At 26.7% G+C, this 15,673-nt stretch overlaps 2 long non-coding RNA genes across 13 annotated transcripts; one reads left to right on the forward strand and one right to left on the reverse strand.

The window, feature by feature from the left end:
- Positions 1–413: 413 nt before the first annotated feature.
- LOC103579116 (uncharacterized) lies at positions 414–4,008 on the forward strand. Of its 2 annotated transcripts, XR_549510.3 has the most exons (4): positions 414–668; positions 1,116–1,249; positions 3,657–3,747; positions 3,918–4,007. It is a non-coding gene; the product is annotated as an uncharacterized LOC103579116 (long non-coding RNA). The 2 variants fall into 2 exon arrangements; XR_549511.3 differs by lacking the exon at positions 3,657–3,747 and having other exon boundaries at positions 3,918–4,008.
- On the reverse strand, positions 1,296–8,410 carry LOC103579114 (uncharacterized). 11 transcript variants are annotated; one of them, XR_008403981.1, is made up of 11 exons: positions 8,280–8,410; positions 7,651–7,793; positions 6,121–6,622; positions 4,848–5,223; positions 4,318–4,477; positions 4,150–4,219; positions 3,884–4,057; positions 3,644–3,790; positions 2,820–3,559; positions 2,612–2,731; positions 1,296–2,539 (listed from the first exon to the last, which is right to left on the reverse strand). It is a non-coding gene; the product is annotated as an uncharacterized LOC103579114 (long non-coding RNA). The 11 variants fall into 11 exon arrangements; XR_008403976.1 differs by having other exon boundaries at positions 1,297–2,539; positions 2,820–2,934; positions 3,011–3,559; positions 3,884–4,219; positions 8,280–8,407; XR_008403979.1 differs by having other exon boundaries at positions 3,884–4,219; positions 4,848–5,282.
- Between the last annotated feature and the right edge of the window lie 7,263 nt (positions 8,411–15,673).

Consider the following 15,673-nt stretch of genomic DNA (forward strand, 5'->3'; position numbering starts at 1 on the left):
GCAGACACGGGACTACGGCCCGTATATACATATATATAAATATATTTAATATACATATGTATATATATATTTCGAATAATTCATTAATTATATATTCTTGGTTGTTTTATTTATATTGGTGTGTTCGGACTCGCCATCCAGGGTACTTTGACGCTTTTTTCGCACACGAAATTTACATTAATTTCTATTAATTAATGATCGATTTGAAATACTAAGATTTGTTTCACTTAAATTTCACTTTAATCAATACAATAATAATTAATACATTTTTTTTAAATTGGTAATTCACTTTTTTTCTACTAATTAAATTTAATTATGAATTTAAATTTTCCCGGGTATATTGTAAGCGCCCCAGTGCGCCGAGCGGAGAATCCGAACAAACCAATAGATTCCGATGACGCATATGTTTGATGTCCAGATCGCGATGATTCTGATCCCAAATATCGCAATTCCTATTAAATATATAGATTCCCAATGATACAGGTAACCAATTACCCATCAGGTCCTGATAATACAATACAAATTCGAGACTTTCTACGTTTCTACATAATTTCACAGACAGTGACAAGCCCTTATTTTGTATAGACTGTGAAGAATTTCTATAAGCATTCTATAGCTTAATACATTGCTCTATTATGGGTAGTAGCTAAATAATTACCTAGAGAAAGGTGAATAAATTTTTGATACGTATTAATATTGAAAGCATACTAATTATTTAACAATATTGCCGGGCATGCTTAAGCATATTTATCATAGAATTATTTTCCATAACCACTGAGTTATTGCCAGTAATTATTATTTTTCAAAAGACTAAAATTAATTTATTAAATATTATTTGCACTTGTAAGTTGTAATTGAATTTTCCCACTATGATAAGAAGTTTGGAATCAAAAGTGAATCTTTGTCGTATTTGTTAAATATTTTTTTTTTTAATTTTAAACGTAGATTTCTTATTTTTATGTACATTGACAAAAATAATTGAACTGAAGTTTGAGTCTAATTATTAATGACTACAATAAAAAATAACATAATTTTTTGGAAATATTTCAATCTTAAGCATTATAGGTATGTAGACGAATCATATATTTTATAATTGAAATTTTTCATTATCACAGTTAAGTTTCATCATTGCTAAATATACACTGTTGAATATCCTATCACCGATTTATTGATGACGATCAAGAAATTGTTTTGGAATTGGAATTTCAGTTATTTATCCATATTCTTTTTATCTTTGTAACCTGAAATGGTAAGAAAAATTGATACTTACTTTTATTATTTAAAATTTTTATTACTATAAGAATATATCAATAAATTTGAGTGTACGTTTATAATATTTATTCCACATTATAGATAGCAATAGTGTCTGGATATTTTAATTCCTTGTTTCTCTATTGTTAATTTTTACATATTTTGTCAGGTATTTTTAGTATAGTTATTAGTAATATTATTTATAGCTATTATTTATATTATCATACCATAAATATTAGATAGATTATAACTATCCAGCTACATACATTTAACATAATTGATATTATAATTTCTTACGCTAGCATCTGAGGTACAATTCAGTTCACTTTCCACAGCCATACAGATAATTTGCGTTCTTTCGGTGAACAAAAAAAATTCTATATGTCATGTACTCATATAATTATATAATTATGGAAATTATAGATTACACAACAATAAATCATTAATAATTTTTTAGTTAAAGTATTAATACAAGGATTATGTCTCCTTTGTTTTATTTGTTAGTTTTTAAACTTCGGTTGCGACAAAGCGCTTTCGTTACAAAAACAAAAAAAAAATTTTTTTCACACTCTGTAGACCACGAAAATTAATTTTATAAACATAATCATAATTATTATTAATTAACCAAAATTCTCAATACGAACAATTATAAAAATTTTTAACGGTACAAATTATAAAATCTAAAAAATAAACACTCGTCAGTAACTTTCATATACATAAATTCCATATGCTTGAAATCTATGCTGTATTTTAATTACTAATTATAATCATTAATTCTCTTAATAATAATAAAAATCATAGTTGGATTGAAATAAACAGAATTATAAATGATACCAATTAGACAAGCGTTTCGTTCGCTTGGAAAAGAAAAATATTTTGATTAAAAAAAAATTCAAGCTGAGTATGTAATCAAAAACTAATTGTAAAACTTAATGTACACAATTATGTATCATTAGATAAATATAAACTTAAATATGACAATAAATAAACAGATCATAGATCATAATAATAAGCATAAATTTTCCGTACTCGTATAAATTCCTATCCGCAATTTTGACGTATTATTTGGCCAACGAACAATCGTATGATGTTTAACTGCGTTAAGAAGCTTTAAAAACATTGAAACTATTACTATTTTTAAATTAATAAAAGTAAATGAATTAATTTTTCACTGCAAAAAAATTAGGTACCGCCATGTATGCGTCACCGATAGTTTGGGCTTTAGAAACGCAATAACCTTTGATTACACGATAAAATAACGTAATAGATTATTAAGAAAAATAAAATCCTAAAACAATCAATAAATTTAATTATTTAATGAATATAAAATAATTCTTAGTAAATAAACGAATATATGCACCTGGAAAGGAGTACTTTCAGCATACATAGCGATGAATCTAACGATATTATTGCAATAGGTTCCTACTAAATCAAAAACCTCAGGTTCAACGCCGATTCAATTAGTCAAACAGTAATAGGTCTGCAATAACAAAAAAATAAAATATAATAAATAAATTTAAAAACTGTTGAAATAAATAAAAATTTATTTAAAAACCAAGTCAGGTTACATTCTATTAATTAGATCCTCAGGTTTTTGTTTCTCCTCAAAGAGAAGGCGCGTAAGCTCATTGACGAGATCTTCGAGGTTGTTGACATTCTTCTCTACTATATTCATCATCTAATCTATAATATTACAATGTCTATCAGTTTTCATTTTCTTTAAGCGCGTTATTAGAATTGTCTTGAAATCCAGTCTTACCCTGATAGCCAAGTTGGCGAGAAACTGACGAGAAACTTGCAGCCGCAACTGGAACCAAGTTGATCGCCAACAGTTGGTACCTCCAATAGTTGATGGACATTTTCTGAGAAAGTTGGTGGCAAAAGTTGTAAATCCAAAAAGTTGACGATCACTTTCTGAGAAAGTTGGTGGCAAAAGTTGCTTGCAAAAGTTGGTGATCATAAGTTGACGGTAAGTTTACTTTCAATTTCCTCAAAAACTTGCATTCCAGTTGCGGCTCCATACTGCCGCCAACTTTCTGAGAAAGTTGGCGGTAACTTGTAGCCAAAAGTTGCAAAAGCTGAAGTTGTCGATAACTTGTCGTCAAGTTGGTCGAAAACTAATGAATGACCAACTTTTTCTCGATCAACTCGTGTTATCAGGGTAATTATGAGTTTTCTGTCCAGCAGTCTGTTATCGTGTTAATTACGTAGTCAACACAATTCGTGTCAGACGTTGAAAATTTCACAATGTCGGGTCTAAATGATGGCTTGTCATATTCTGGATACTTTTTTACTTTGTTTATTATTTCTGTTAATTACATTAAGATTAATAAATTGACCGTATCAGCGTTATTAGTTAATACATAATAATATGATGTTTTAATGCAAATACCGTTGGGTTTCAGACTAACTCCACCAAATGGTTCTTTTCTACCGACTATCTCAAAAATATGATGACAAAAGAATAAATATCACTGTCTAGTGTATTTCTGATAGGTGCATTGGTATTTTTCAATAATTCTGATGCTTTCCAAAATAGCTTTGTAATTAATTAAAAAAAAAAATTAATAGCTTATCAGCAATAATTACTTAATGCCACTCACTGTGTAATATTAAATTAAAATAATCTTACATTTCATTATATTGATGTTCACCAATGTTTTCAGATTCAGCACAATGCCGCATACCATGAAGACCGAAATCAGAAATTTTTGAAGTATCCATCCGGAAGTTACAACACAATTCGAAGATTTTAAATTACTATAGTAGACTAAAACGGACGATTCATAAATATGCAATATACACCCTAAAAAACAAATAAAGTCATAGGTATATAGCATACTAATTATATCATTTTTACGAAGTAAAAACTATATCACACAATAAAAATAGATTTACCTTATTGAGATCATGAAGTAGTGATGCCATGAATGTATCTAATTTAATATGTTCATTTTCAATTAATATCCTGCAGAAGAAATAGCAATTAATATAGTAAACTAATTAAGTGATTTATTTATTTAGATAGATTTAAAATAAATAAATATTAATCAATGACATACGTACGTAAAAACGTTTTTTGACACAATAATAGGTAATTAATAATATTCTTGTCGTTCAATTACTTAAATTCTTGTATTCGCACAAAAACTCCAAATTATAATGCCTTGTTTATGCAAATACTTGACCACCACATCTTGATTCATAAGAGATTATGTTAACTAAACTGTAAATATTTTAATTTCTTATTAATGACAACATTAACATTATTATTAATACTTGAGGAAACTAATAAAAACAATCTAAAGCTTGTCTTATAAAAATTTTTTTTTTTTTTCGAACATTCATGAGCCGCTAAAATTAAAAAAAAAAATAACTATTCATAGAACATCAAAAGACCAAAATAAATAGATTTGTAATAACTGGAGATAACTGGTTTGGAACATCGGGAGCTGGCTATGGGTACTTAATCTTTTATTTTAATTGCTACATACATAAAAAAATTACTTATACTTTAATAATATAGTTGAAGGTTGTGGGATTGATATTTTAAGTATTTTATAAAATATAAATAAATATAATATAAGTAAATTTACCTTCTTAGGTAAGGATATAAGATTATCAATGTGAGGGCAACCGCGTATATCACTAGAATGTATTTGTCCGTAAAAGACCTTCTATTTTCTATTCTCTTTTTCCTCTTCTGTAGACACACTTATTGTTCTAACAACAACGCAGAAAAATAATAATAAATATTGTAGCTACGATAATACTGTGTTCATAGGTATCATTTTTAAGACAGTGTTCATTGAGAAACCCACAACAGGACTCAACTTCTGTTTTATTTTTTCCAGGCTATTTCATTGATTCCGACAGTCTGTACACTAGAGTATATCACCTAGTTAAAATAACTCTCCTAGTTTCATTTGATAGTCACAAGTAGAATTAATATAGGTAATAAATTCTGACCATCTATGACATTAAATTAAATTAAATTAAACTCTTTAAAATTCAGTTCTGACACAGGGAATCTAGAGAATAAAATATTATTCATTTATCGTTTTTTTTTTCAGCTATCTTCCAATCATCAGTTATTTAAAATTATTTAAATAACTTTAATCAAAAAAATTATATTCTCATTAATAATTGATCAACTACATTATTTATCCAAAAAAAAAAAAAAAAAACTTACGAAAATTAAAGTCGGCTTTCCATGTTAATTAAATGAGTGACAATTATTTGTAAATTTAAATACATAAAAAAAAAAATTTGAAAATAACTTAAGGAATATTTTTTTATTAAATTATAAAAAAAAAAAAATCTGGGCGTCGGTTGACCCTAAAAACTAAAAAAAAATTTTTTTTTTTTCGTAATTCGCAAATATTTTCGAGTCTATTCGATCAAATAATCTGAAATTTTCAGAAAAGTTGATGGCCAACAAGCTCTTTCGATTGCCACCTCAACCATCCAAATCGATTCATTAGTTCAAAAGTTACAAAGAGTTTACAACATACACACACACACACACATACATACACACACTCGGACATCATTCTGAAAATAGTCAGAATAGCTTCCTAGGACCTCAAAACGTCGACATCTGATGAAAACTCGATTTTCGAAAATCGGGGTGAAAACAATAACTTCCCGAAATTTTTGAAAATCGTCGATTTTCTTAGCGGGAAGTTAAAAAGAAAATTAAATAACGCAATAAAAAACTCACAATAAATCAAAATAAAACAAAAAATGAGCACCAGTTTTTCATCAACATTTACAAAATTATGAAAATCTATCGCCTATAATTAAACCCGAAACATTTCATTCTCTTGATATCATCCCTAATAATATTCTAAAGCTGAATACACTCACCTCTGCATCTCCAACTCTTCTCATGGTATGTCGAATTGATTAGCGAGCTTTTTTTCCTGTTTTGATATTGTCAATAGTAGTCGCTTTTTCAGTCGCACATTTTTCATCCCCATTTTTTCGTATTTGGAAGTATTACAATGTTTTAAACCTTCTACACTTCTATAACGCTTAAGGTCTTTAATAATCATCACCTATCGCTCGTTCGCATTGTCGACTTTTGTAGGTTTTTGCTGCAGCATCAACGCCATTTCCAAATTTGGTTTTTAAGCGGACATGAGAAACAGCTGTTTCCTTTATTTGCTTCGACACCGCTTTCACTATCAGTTTCTGAATAGATATTTTCATTACTGACTGCCCACTAAGCATTGATAATTTTTGCAAGTAAACATTGCATGATTTTTTAGATAGTTCATTGTTATTTAATTCCAACATGTTGACCAACTCCTTCGTTAAAGTGTCTCAATTCATGTTTATAAATCTTAACGTTAAGACATACCCAAGCCTACGGATCAATAAGACAAAAGTGCTTTATTTTCTTTATTTTATTGAATTTGTTTTTGTTAACTATAATTATCGAACGATCAATATTAAAAAATCAATAGTAAACTCTATTTATGCTATAAAAAGGATATTTAAGTTTACTAAATATAATCGAAAGGAATAATTTGACATTGTATTAGCATGAATTTGCTTTTTTGTGTAAATAATTATATCAATAAAATTTTATAAAATAAATAGTGACTAATTAAATTAAGAGGTAAAAAAATTTAGTTGAGAAACTGAAACGATAATATTAATATAGTTAATATGAATGAAATATTGAGGAATATTTGTTTGATTACGAATTGCTTAAAAAGTATTAATTATCTTGAAGTATTATGTATTTTTTGGAGTATTCTTTAATTTACTTCGAGAATTACAAGCTCCAACACTTTACACACATTTAAATTAAAGTTAAGAATATTTCTATGAAATAAAATGAAACAAGGCGTAAATAATTGAAATAGTTTCATTTTACCGTTTGATTAAAGAAAGTTAACCTGTACACCTCTTGTTTGACAAAGTTACTAAGTACTCTATAGAATATCGTAATCTACAATTCAGAACATTATTATGACTATAACAAATCCAACAGTAAACCTTTTTTCATCAGAATATAAATTAAGGCAAATATTTCGAAGCTTTAGAGAAAAAATTATGGTATTGAAATTAGTAGATGTTGAATTATTTTTATATGTTTATAAATAAGTTACTTGTCAATAAGGTGAAAATTAAGAAAAATGCACACGTGGAGCTGTGAAAAATTTGTGCGCGCAATTTAAAAAATTTTTCCCGATTGATGTTGCAATTTTTTAATGAAAAACAAAAATTTTATGATGCCTACTAATTTCAGTCTCATAAACAATTATTCCTGTGTCCAACATTCATTTAGAGCGATTAAAATAAAAAATTAAATAAAATAGACTTCATTCTTAAACAGCGAAAAAATGTATCAATAATTACGTTTTCGAAAAATATTCTTCTACTTACAAAATATAAAAAATATCATCTACTACAATCATTAATCAATAATGATCTATCAGTTTTTGTTGATATACTCCATTTTGCTGTTGAAAAAGTATCTGATGAGCACATGAGAAACTAAGACTGTAACTATAATAATTAGGATCCAACTGAAAAAACAAAACAATTGATGATTGGATTAACATAAATATATATTTTAATACTTATAATTCAATGAATAAGAAGATAAATTACGTAATATTAAAAAACTCGAAATTATATTAAAGAGTAGAATTATGGAGGGTAGAGGTAGGTAAAAATAAATAATATTAGGACAAATAAAGTTATTTAACAAACATTTAAGAACGAATGACGAACAAACGATTTGTTTCTATCAAAATTAAAAAAAATCAATTTTTGGTGCCAAGTTCATGGAGGTCAAAGTTGGTGGCAAAAGTTGGTTGCAAGAGTTGGCAATCATAAGTTAACGGAAAGTTGCCTTGCTTGAAAGTGCTCCTTGAGCTCGAAAATACTTTTGTAAGCCATTGGTTTCGAAAAAAAACGTTTTTTACCATTTCTTTCTCCCGCAATATCTCTCGAACAAACTAACCGATTGAGATAGCTAAGGTGACAATCGATGCGTTTTTTAAAGTTACCTTTAAAATACGGCAGTAGCTTGAAGTTAATTTGGGACCGATACAACACCATTCAAAACATCTCTACTCAAATGGTATGCAGCCATCTTTATTCGTCGACATGTAAATTCAACACAACTTTATTCATCAGTATATACTTATAGCGACATCTATGTTGATAAAAATATGAATTCACCTCATGCTTATTCAGAATCACCTGAATTCACAATCATCTTTATTCCATGATTTTGTATGGACGAAATAAAAAATGAACGAAATATGAAAATAAAATAAAATCAATAGCGATAACTTTAAAATTAAAGAATTAAATATACTTATTAAATGAAATACTATAGTAAATTACATTAAATAAAATTGAATAAATAAAATATAATTGATTCAATCGAAATAAAATTTTTTTAATTAATTTATTACGATAAATATTATTTTAATATGATCGAATAGATAATAAATAACTATAAGCGATGATTATAAATTTATTTTATTCATAATATGATAGCAGTAATACAAAATTTTTCAGAACAAATAATCTGCACAGAATATAAAATAGTTTACCAATTCAAATGAGTAAAAATACGATTAATTGATTGATTAACTCTAGTCTCTAGCAATTATCAAAACTACACCAGTACATGAACAAATATGTATTTGAGTAACTTTACTTTTATTATTAATATATATTACTAAATAATTTTAAAAGTTAAGTTATGGTTTATTTTAAAAATGTAGTTACTCGAGTAGAGAGTATTTATTTAAGTCACTAAAAATTACTAAAGATAATTATTGATTGATCATTTTGTTAATTACTAAACATTTAATGTTATCATAGGATATGAGTTTAAAGATAATATATATTTCAATGATCATTTTTTATGGTTTGAGTTATATCTGTAAAAATCATAATAACCGAGAAGATTGTTGATCTTTTATTTGATTACTTATTGAACGTTTATCATTAACAAGCTATAAGTTATGAGAGTAAAAAAAAAATTTGTTAGTAATTTTTGATTGTTAAATGTGCATATTAATATATATTACTAAATAATTTTAAAAATTAAGTTATAGTTTTTTCTAAAAATGTAGTTACTTGAGTAGAGAGTATTTATTTAAGTCATTAAAAATTACTAAAGATAATTATTGATTGATCATTTTGTTAATTACTAAACGTATAGTGTTACTATAAGATATAAGTTAAAGCAATATGTTTTAATAGTAATTTTTTATCGTTTAATCTGCATATTAATCTATGTTACTAATATATATATATATATATATATGTTAGGATCAATTAATTGATTTAACAATAATCTTCAGCATATTTTCTAAAGTTAAGGTACAATTTATTATAAAAGTAAAGTTACTCAAATACATATTTGTTCATGTACTGGTGTAGTTTTGATAATTGCTAGAGACTAGAGTTAATCAATCAATTAATCGTATTTTTACTCATTTGAATTGGTAAACTATTTTATATTCTGTGCAGATTATTTGTTCTGAAAAATTTTGTATTACTGCTATCATATTATGAATAAAATAAATTTATAATCATCGCTTATAGTTATTTATTATCTATTCGATCATATTAAAATAATATTTATCGTAATAAATTAATTAAAAAAAATTTATTTCGGTTGAATCAATTATATTTTATTTATTCAATTTTATTTAATGTAATTTACAATAGTATTTCATTTAATAAGTATATTTAATTCTTTAATTTTAAAGTTATCGCTATTGATTTTATTTTATTTTCATATTTCGTTCATTTTTTATTTCGTCCATACAAAATCATGGAATAAAGATGATTGTGAATTCAGGTGATTCTGAATAAGCATGAGGTGAATTCATATTTTTATCAACATAGATGTCGCTATAAGTATATACTGATGGATAAAGTTGTGTTGAATTTACATGTCGACGAATAAAGATGGCTGCGTACCATTTGAGTAGAGATGTTTTGAATGGTGTTGTATCGGTCCCGTTAATTTACGGTTAGGGTGGCTATCAGGGCAAATTTGTTTAACTTCTGATATGGTATGAATGAACATTACCGACTTTTTTTTCTAGTAAAAAGTTACCTCTAAATAGAGCAAAAATTATCCGCAAATTTTTCTTTACAACTTTTGCTGTAAAATTGTTAGCAAAGTCGGGCAGCAAATTTCAGACAATTTCAATGTCAAATTACTGTCAATTTTCAAGCTAAAGTGGCTATTAGGATACATAATTAAAAATATTGATTATGAAATATGTCTTAAAAAACAAAATGATAACAAAAACCCTATATCAATACATAACTATAAATAAAATAAAGTATTTTTAAGGTTTGGCCATACCTAACGAAATCTCGAATTCAAGAATTATAATTACGTTTTGAATATTTATGGGACTCGAATGATGAAAATCTTCCGAAAAAGTTTATCTTATGCTTTCTGTCGGAAGCTAAGAAAATCGCTGTTATGATACTTCCCAGATAGCAAAATGACGTCTTGATGAGTTCTGAATGAGTTCATATTTATGATTTGGACGTCTCATCAAAATCTTAAAGAAGTCTTTAAGAAGTTCTCAAGATGTCGAATGAGCCACCTAGCGAACTCAATAAGATGTCTTTAAAAAGAGTTCTTCAAGAGTTCTTTATTCTAACTTCGCAAATAAGACTTTAATATGAATTTACCATGACGTCTTTAAGGAACTCCTAATTTTGACTTCATAAAGAAGTTTAAAAATGAATACATTTAGACGTCATATAACTGACGTCTTATTTATGGAGTCTTCAAGAATTCTCAATTAAGAGTTCTTCAAAATGACACTTTTAAGAAGTCATTATAAGACTTCTTGAGGATGCCTTCAAAAAGACGTCGTAAAGCAGTCATTCCGACTTGAATGCTTTCTGGGTTATTTAATTACTAATTAGAATTCGTAAATTCGAGATTTCGTTAGGTGCGGGCCAGCCTTGAGTATTAGAAAAATATAATGTTTTCTATTAAATTTATGTGTTTAAAATATTATGCAAAAAAATGTAATAATTAAATAAATTAAAAAAAATGAGTTCATATAAAAAACGGCATTTTTTTTATTTTTATTTAATTTAATATGCATTACTATAAGTATACCAAATAAATTTTAAGGAGGTTCGACCGAATCTAATGTAAAAAGGATTTTCCAACCTTAAAATTTGAAACTTAGTATATATGTAAAGAAGTACTTTATCTATGTATTCTCAAAATTTGAATATGATCCACCGTCTAGTTTTTTAGAAAAAAAAATTAAAAAATGATGTTTTTAAAGTTCTTACACACAGGCTCTTATGGCGGACAAGCTCCCCGTCATGACCAGATGCCATAAACTTGAATATTTTTGGAATTTGATAAGATTCTAACAATATAGTGTTACCGTTGTAATTATTTAAATAATTCAAGTTAAACTTTATTATTTAATCTCGTTCATCAACAGAGATATATATTATTGAGGGTTTGGCAACGTCGCGGAAGCAGCTGAGAGAAAAAACAAAGATAGAAATACATTAATAAGAGAGACAAGATTAGAAATAAATTTTTCCCGCTTTAATTTGAATATCGATGTGTAAGAAGTTAGAACGCGCTGTTGCCAAATCTTTTTATTACATCACATGAGTCAAAAATAACCAAGTCATTTCATTACTTTCTTTAATTAAATATATAATAAATATTAATTTATGAATTCGTTATGTTATTAGAAATTAGAATAATTAATTTTCATAATTATTAAGAGAATTTAGCAAACAAAAAAATTCAAATACTACTTTGACTCACTAGTGTCGGTCGAACCTCCTTAATATAGTTAAATAAACGAATAATAAAATACATCAATCATATCGATCATTCAAAATACAAACTAAAACATAGAACGTTTAAAAACTAAATAGCAAGCCTACGGTTTTTGTGGCGCTGTCAAATGACTATGGATTCTTGTAGAACTCGACGAAATCAAACTTTTTTAAGGGTGGGCAGTACTAATCGAATTTTCTTTTTTTTATTATGCTTAGAACGATTACATCGCTCGAATGATGCAAATCTTCCGAAAAAGTGTGTCTTACACATGTTTTTGGTAGCAATACAAATTGTTGCTTATAATAACAATTGATTAAGAAATTAAAAGGAAAATAAAATTCAATGATTCGGTTAGTACGGCCCAAGCTTTAAGAATGAAATTTTCAGATATCTCGCTTACTTTTCGAAATATCGATAAGTAATAAATATAAATTTAAAATTGAAATATATTATTAAAATTTAGATATAATGTGATGTATTTCATAGTTGTAACTAATATTTAATAATATAACTTTTTACATATTGAATAATTTTGTTTTTTAAATGGGGGCCATCGCCTCCCAACTCCCACCGAGGCTTGGCCCCTGGACCCCACTTTTATCTGCACACACACACACACACACACACACACACACACACACACACACACACACACACACACACACACACACACACACACACACACACACACACACATACACACACACACACACACACACACACACACACACACGCACACGCGCGAAACTTCTCAATATCTCAAACCCTAGGTGAGATTTTGAAAAATTTTATTCTAAAAAAAATTTTTATTTCGTCGAGTTCTACACAAACCCGTGGTCATTTAGCAGTGACACGGAAACCGTAGAACCCCCAAATGAGAAAAAAAAAGGAAAAAAAACAATTTTTTATTGCACGCCAAGAAAATTAAAAACTTTAAAAAAAAAGGGAAGTTACTGTTTTCGGCCCGATTTTCTAAAACTAAGTTTTGAATAGGTTTCGGCGTTTTACGGTCCTAGGAAATTATCCTGACTGTTTTCAAGAGGATGTCCGCGGATGTCTCGCGAGTGTATGTACACGGAGAAAAAAATATAGTAATTTTTACTAAAAAATATGGGTAAAAATTACTATATTTAGATTGTAATGTTGAACCGCTATTGAAAATATAGGAAATATTATTAATCACATTAGTATATTTTACTTATCGTGGTTAGTAATTTTTACAATACGGATAAAGGAATATTTACTATACTGCTTAGTAAAATATACATCTCAAATATGAAATAGTATAAAACCTCATTAGTAATAATTGTAAGTCGTTTAGTAATTTTGAAAGTACGAATATTGGAATATTTACTATACTCTTTAGTAAAATATACATCCCAAATATGGAATAGTACAAAACCTGCTTAGGAATAATTGTAAATCGTTTAGTAATATTTAAAGTACGAATATTGGAATATTTACTATACTCTTTAGTAAAATATACATCGCAAATATGGAATAGTACAAAACCTGCTTAGGAATAATTGCAATTAATAATTACAATAAGCTTCCGTAATTTGAAAAGTAAGAATTAAAATTAACTGATTGTAAAAAATAATATATTTATACGAATTATTAATAAATGCATAATGCATTTTTTTATCTTAATACATGAATCTTTTCATACTTATAAACAAATATATATATGTGACTATTATAAAGATTTATAAACAATTACATTTTTAAAGTATAATTAATTAATTTGAAATCATTGATTCGAGCATAGTTGACTGTACACTAGTTGACAATTTAGTGTTAACTAGATTTATAACTATTTATCTAATTTAAAAATTATTCATCATAAAAAATTCAGTGAGTCTATAAAGGATAAATAAATGATTCAATTTGCTATTATTGTTATAACAAAACATTTAATTTAAAAAGTTATTGTCATAGTACAATATGTTGTGTATTTGTAGGAAAAGACATTAATTATGATTATATATAATAATATAATAAATATTAACATGCTGTTAGATTCCAAAGGAGCGTCTATAACCGGCAGTTCCATTTTCACTTTTCTTAATCACAAGCACATGCATATATATTTCACCTTCACTCAAATAATCACTATACAATTTTATAGGTTATGTTTCCTGAAGACAGGTTAACAGTACACACTATTCCAAAGCCGTTTGGGCAGAACTGAGTAGAGCGCACGCCGGGTTACAACGATATGGTTTCAACATAGTACAAAATTACTAAACGTTTAGTAATTTTTGTATACTATGTACTTAGTAGTATTTCTTATGCGCATAACAAAATTCATAATACACGTAGTAAATTTTATTTCATGAATAGCAAAATTTATATTCCGTTCAATAATTTATCAAATCTCAGAAATGTAATATTTACTATATTGCTTTGTAAAATATACTTTCCGTTGTATTGTTATTAAAAATTAATGTAATAAAATTTACAACTCTGTTTAAAAAAAATTCAATCATGATAGTAAAAAATCTATTATGTATAGGAATTTTTAAAATCTGCATATTGTAATAATTACTGAACTGTAAATTTTACTAAACGTTTTGGAATAATTACAAAATGAAATGTATTTATTCATTTCTGTTAGTAAATTTTACTAAAATATTGTAATTATTACTATATTTTCGAGACTCGTTTTCTCCGTGTACGATGTATGTAAATATTATATCGCGTTACTAAAACCAAAAGGGCGTATCTCAAAATATACGCCCTTTTGGTTCTGAAGAACCAAAAGGGTGTATAAAATTTTTTTTTTGTTCCAATCAATGTAAAAATATTGAAAACATTAAAATCTATGGAAAAAACGAAAAAAAAAAATTTTTTGTTTTATGCCCTTTTGGTTTTAAGCAAAAATTTTTTTAAAGTCATAAGGGCGTATCCTATTTTTTCGGTTTATTATTAATTATAGGTCAGAGTAAGAAAAAAAATTGCAAGAGTAATAAAAATTATCACTCCACAGCTTAATTTATCTGAACAAATATTTATTTAAATAAAAAACCAAATTTCTTTATTTTATTTTGATCGAATGTTAAGTTTGTCACAATTTTTTTAATTCAACAATTAATGTAAAAAATATGTATAATTCGAGAACGAAAAAAATTCATCTAAAAAATTCTAAATTCTATGAGTGCTGTGAAATTAAATTTAATCAAATTAAAAAAATGCACATTTAGATTGTTCAATTTTTCAAAGGTGCATTTTTACATTTTTCAATCAAGGTTTCATTTTCTGTTTCCTGTTTTTTTTTTCTTTTTATTTTCAAAAATCAATTGCCGTTGTTATTGAGAATTGTTATGGTTCTAGAATACCAATATATCAAAGCAAGTTTAATGACCTAAATCATTTTTGTGCATCAGGCACCGTCCTGCAAAAATATTATCAATATTATTAAAGATTAATTTTCAGCGATGGTAATAGTTTATACATTTTTTTATTATTGTCAAGTTATGTTCTAAAAAAAGTAAAAAAAAAATTTTTTTATACTCTTAGGTACAGATGATCCTGACGATGGAGATGGTATAGGACTAATACCCTGATGAATTTATTTTTTCTCTATTT

Source organism: Microplitis demolitor, chromosome 7, assembly GCF_026212275.2.
Source record: "Microplitis demolitor isolate Queensland-Clemson2020A chromosome 7, iyMicDemo2.1a, whole genome shotgun sequence".
NCBI classification, from domain to species: domain Eukaryota; kingdom Metazoa; phylum Arthropoda; class Insecta; order Hymenoptera; family Braconidae; genus Microplitis; species Microplitis demolitor.